Genomic DNA, 6,000 nt, shown 5'->3' with positions numbered 1-6,000 from the left:
CCCCCTCCGGGACGGGGAGGGTGGTGCGGAACGGGGCCGCCGCCGCCGGGCCCCCTCCGGGCGAGGGCGGCAGCAAACGGCAGAGGCGAGAAGGGATCCCCGGGGCCACCCCCGCAGGCCTCGCCGGCTTGGATAGCCCTTGGAAAGCAATCGGGTTGAGGGCACAGGACACCTAACAAGATGCTAAACTTGTGAAGATAAAGACTTCACACCGTCTTGCTCCTTATAAAATACACACCTGGACCGTTTCTGCGATTTAAAAGTGATTTATTTTCTCCGATTAAGCATTTAAAGTCCTCTCTACGTTATCTGTAGAACCGTACAAACACAATTTTCCTCAGCGGAACGAAGAAAATCATTTTCATGCATAAAGATGAGCTGCGCAACTCTTCACATTGTTATAGGGAATAACAGCAAATGTCGTATAGCACCAAGAAGAATTTTAATTACAGTGTGAAGGAAAGATACCACAACAGCTTCTTGTTTCACGGTGAATCTTTTAAGCTGACATTTTTATTCTGAAGTATATGCTGTTTTCCAAGCAATGAAAATTAAACTTTACATTAAAAAAATTAAAATATACCTGTTTAAAAAACTTGACACTTTCTACGAATTAAGCTATGAAATTCGATTTCTTGCATAGCAAATTTTCTTTAAACTTTGAAACATTTAAGAAAACCTAAAAAAAAAATAAATTCTTCCTTTCCTGGTCTTCCCTTACCCCAACCTGGTCAAACAGTAGGAAGTAATTATTGAATATACATGACTACAAAATAAACCTGAACATCCCTCTGCAAATTAAGCATACAATCCTATTCTTATTACTGTAAAAATGGCACTAAAGAGTTTAATAGTTACTGTCAATTAAGTCACTTCTGCTTGACTGTCCAGGTCAAAACATACTTTGGTAAGTGCCAGCTCTAAAGACTCAACAAGGGATGAAAAAAAATCAAACTTCAGGTCTTTCACTCTCTTGCATCACCATAAATAAAACACCCAGTTCTGTTGTTCATTCCAAAGGTAAGGGACAAGATGTGACAGGTAATTTCAAACACATATGCACAGCCATTACCCGGAGGCACAGGTAACTGGTTGGAAATAGCACTGATTAGTGCGCTAGAAGTACTGCAAAAGAGGAGAGAGAATTAAATTTCCTTTCTGACAAGGAAAAGGTAGTACCATTTAATATTAAATCGAACCAAAGGAAAGACCTGTTGAGTAAGGAGATTTGATTCGACATAGCTGCTGCTCAAGAACAGAACTTTACTGTTTGCCCAAGCCATCCGAGATTGCAAGGGGCCAACAAAGATGTAATCGCTCTCCTCTCCTGATACATTTAGCCATTCATACTTTCAGGACCAGGAAGAAACGTTACAAATTCAGCTTTTTATATCGAAGAGCTGCTGTTGGTCTGTGGATACTGTAGTGCTGTCCATTCTCAGTACGTCTCTCCAAATTGTGTGATCTCTCTCCTGCAATACCAGTCTACCAGGACTGCGCACGTTGTTGCCAGTACATTTCTGGTGCCACTTATGAGGGCACCTCAGCACGTTCAATGGACCCAAAATTACCAACAGAATAAGTAAAATAGTTTAAGCTTACTGATTGTGCTATCCCTTATAGTCTTAGACATAAATCTACACTCGGTTTTGATTTTGTGTTGCAGTCCATTTTCTGAACAATTACCTCTTCCTGAGCTGCTGGTCAACCAGATATATGAAATCTTTCCTCACAGTTTTGAGAAGCTATATTATTTATCTTAAAAAAAAAGTGATAGATTAATTACATTGCAAATGCATACTTTACAAACGCAGATGAACTTAAACCCCAAGATAATGTATATCTTTTTGCTTGCACGGTGTATGGTGACTCCTGGGGAATAGCAAGGCAGCTCTCCTCCGGCATCTTTGCAACCTGGCATCTCTGTCACAGAAGATCTCTGTACACCATCGCCAAATTAAAGCTCAGTCCAACAAGCTATGAAACTACAGGGCTCTGTTTATTTCTATACAAGACTGAGACCCTATATCTGGATCTCAAATTCAAGAACAAACATGAATGTTACAAGACTTCCAGGACTACTGAGCTATTCCAACAGTATTTAAGATAATTTTACATGACTAGTCAGAGTTTATGCCAAAACCATTGTTACGATACACATATTTTATAATCTAGGGTTATCAATATACTCCAGTTGTCAGGCCAGCTTAAGTATTTAGATATTAATTCTCAACCGCCTTTTGTTTTGTGTCTGTTTGGTAGAGAATGCAGAGCTAAGAAAATTAATGAGAGATTCTGCTATTTTTATTCTGTTGCTTTCAAAGCTCAAAGAAACTTAAGACTGTTCAGACACTGCAAGTTGTCCTGAAAATAAGGTCTTGTATTCGCACTTACTCAAGTCAACATTTTAAAAAGCATAATACATAGTTAGCTATACAGCGCCACAGTTGTGCATTGGTAGTTTACAGACATGACACACGACCCCTTTTCACAGGAATTTATAATTTATACACAATGACGCAACAGATAGACATGATTATCAGACAAGAAGTGCAAAATGGCATGCAACTAGTTGCTTTCAACTTATATGCATTATCTTCCATTTCAACATTATTTTTATTAAGTGGCTCATAGTGTGGGCAAGCACCCCAGCTCACACTTACATTTTTTTATACATTGAGCTTAATACAATCTTTTGTATTTTCACATTCATAACATCTTTAAACTAATGATTACTGACATTTAAATTCAAGTGGAAAATCAACTACAAGCATTCTTTTTATATGCATTCTTCAAGTTACACAAAGCCTACAAGCTATTCCACTCTTAAATATGCCTACTTCCAGGAAAAGGCTGCATAAGGTACATTTTTATTAGATTATTCACAGCAATAAAATCATATTGTGCATACAACAGCAGATCAGTCTCCTGCTGCGGTTGAGTAACACCTGTTTTCAGGTTATTTCTCAAATAGTTCTACTTGCTTAAATCTCTCACTTTGCTGAGCTTCAGCAGCAGTCCAGTGTGGCTCTCCAGGCTTAGACATACTGTAGATGCCATCTTTGTATGTGTAATTTTATGGATAAAGCTTGCCACGATTAGAAGATAAGTTCTAATCACCTAAAAAATACCCTAGAACACGCATGTGGCCCACACCCGGTGCATGCCAGTGCTAAAGGGACATCAATGACACTTCTGGCTGATGTGACAATGGGAGTATCTGGTCACTTCACCTTGGTGAGAGAGATATGACACAACGCGAGATGAACAGCTGACGTCTCTGCCTTTGAAGATGACACGAAGAGTATCAGAACTAAGCAATCAGCTTGTGGAGATGCCAGATCCACTTATACGTACAGATTCCTGTGTTCCTAAAAATACACTGAATGCTGCAGAATTGTCACAATTACTTTCTCTTCCTACAATTTTACCTGGAAATGAATATTAATCAAGTCTGTGAAGGGGAGAATTATCTGCATAGATTTTTTTCAGATTCCTGACGCTTCACCCTTAACAGATACATGCCGATGAACGATATTGGTATCTCACAGTCGAAACACAGAACTTCACTTGCAGTAAGTGGTCATAAGAAACACTTTTTTCCCCCCGGTACTGCAGAAGGCTTGGGACGCACAAATATTAGCAGGCTAAAAGTTACTATAATGACAAAAAGATAAAGCGGGGAAATGTTGAACGGTTTGACAGCTTACTGACTCCAGAGCACAGACGGGCACTAATCTGTTGTGAACTTCCCTGGCTTTTACACACACGTGCAAATCATCATTTGGGTTGAAACCTGTCCTGCCAAACTTACTTCATTCCAAAGCACATTGGAAACTTTGAAAGATACCAAGGGAACTATTTCTGAGCACTACTGCTGTGAAATGTTTACATGTTTCTGGTGTTTTAAACCAGTTCCAACACTGCCTTACCAAGTGCACCACTTTAATAGCTATACAGCAAGTTTTTAAGACTCCTGTCCACTAAAAGGCATCACATCCAAAATTTAGATCTTCAAAGCCCAGTCTCAGCTTTCACTAACATTTGTACACGCCCACATTTTCTAGATTTGACTTCCCAGAATCCCATATTTGCGCATGCTCTGAAATGACTCAGCCTTAACCATGTAAAATGCGTTAGTATTGATCTCCTACATCTCCCTGGAATTCACAAGCAGGTCATCTTCTCTCTCTCCCATCACAGGAGCTCATCCTTTACAACAGACTTCACATAAAAAGCATGTTCTTCCATGCCGTAACTCAGCAGTTCGTGGACATTTCCATCTTCTATTACAATTTCCTCTAGCCCATTTTTCCCCACTTCCCAGGGGGTTAGTAACGAAGGTTGGGGACCTCCTCATTCCCTTCTGTTGAACCTGTTCTGATTTTGTAGACTAAGCGTTCACCACCAGAGTATGTGCACGTATGAGCCCACATGTACCATGGGACACCCAGTTCTGTGTACGGGTAGAGGGGCGGGCTGGAAGGAGGTCCTGAGCTCCAGCTGCTGCTCCAGTGAAAAGTTTACGTATCTTTTGCAGTCACTAGAAAAGTACCACGATTCCTTGCTCCCCTTCTTGAAAGGGAAGCCGAGCAGGCAGTGACAACTGTAATGGGAATCTGAAGCAGAAGGAAGCACGTCTAATACGCGTGGTGGCGAATCCTCAGAAAGATGCAGGATTTAAACTTGGATGCCTCTCACTAGAGTTTCCGACTGGCTAAGCCTCGTCTCTTCCTCGCTCAGTGCGACAGCAACCTGAAGTCCACTTGAAGTTGTGTATCTTCCCTCATCCATTGCACAAACAGTCAAGAAATTTAATCCAGAATTCTGCACTGCATCACTAAAGAGGGAGTCCTGAAAGTTAACAGTGGCAAATGCTCAGCAGTGTGGTGTCTACATCCTTTAATGCTGCACTTCTAGTTAACAGCCTTGGGGTGGCTTAGAAATATTAATTTAAGAAGCCATAAATATTTTCAGTCTTAAACTCTGTTTAGATGCTTGAGTTCAAGTAAGTTGGTTTAATTGTGACATTTCCCATACTGCTGGGCCTTTGGCCTTACACACACTTTCTTCCTTTGAATTGCAATTCAGATTTCACATACTATTAGCGTTATATTCCACCAACAGCACATACTGTAACTTATGAGTATATTCTTTGAATGGTAAGTAGAGTCTGAAATGTTTCAAATAAAAGCCTTTCATCAGAATCTACATAGGCCGGGCTTCTTTTGAAATTATATGGAAGGTAAGAAAGGCGCCCGAATTTCTGATCTCTTCTTCCTTTAACATAGCACAGAGGTGCTTCGTATTGTGCAGCAACAATATTAAAAACTGACTTGAAAATAAAGTATTTCAGAGTTGGATTTGAATATCAAATTAGGTATCAGCTCAAGGGAAGGACCCAGGTGTCTGTACATGACCGTATCAGTTCAATGGTCAGCTATTGAAAAAATATGGAAAAAACTATGAAGAAAGGTGTAGAAGATAACTATTTTTCACTTCCCAGTGGAGCTATGCAAAAGCATACTAACCAGTTAAATGGTAGAGAGAAGGTAGACTACAATTCTGCTGACCTTGTGTTAGAACAAGAGCTAGAAAATAAAGTTCAAGAGGTGTGCAATGCTTTCTCCACGCATTATGATTACACTGTGGAACACATTATCAATAAGGGCAGTTCACGTCCAAGCGCTGAAACAATATTCTGAAAAAGCTGAAGCTTTTTTTTATGGCTAACAGTAACAGTCGAAGTAAATTTGGATAGCTTGATTTTTTGCAAAAGCCAATGAGTCAAGATTTACACCAATCCCTAATGATTGGGGGTGGAGAAAGAGAGCCCTGATGTTGGGGACAAATCATTTTCCAGGTGGGTTGCAGGCATTGTATTTCTCCGCTGAGAGTACCGACCACTCTTCCCAATGCCAAGGCCAAAACCTGTCTCTCAACATTGCTAACTGTCAGATACTACTTCAGCGAGCCCCAATCAGAACAGCAGAAGTGCCT

Source organism: Aptenodytes forsteri, unplaced genomic scaffold (genome assembly GCF_000699145.1).
Source record: "Aptenodytes forsteri isolate BGI_AS27 unplaced genomic scaffold, ASM69914v1 Scaffold15, whole genome shotgun sequence".
NCBI lineage: Eukaryota > Metazoa > Chordata > Aves > Sphenisciformes > Spheniscidae > Aptenodytes > Aptenodytes forsteri.
Note: the sequence above shows the minus strand (reverse complement) of the source record.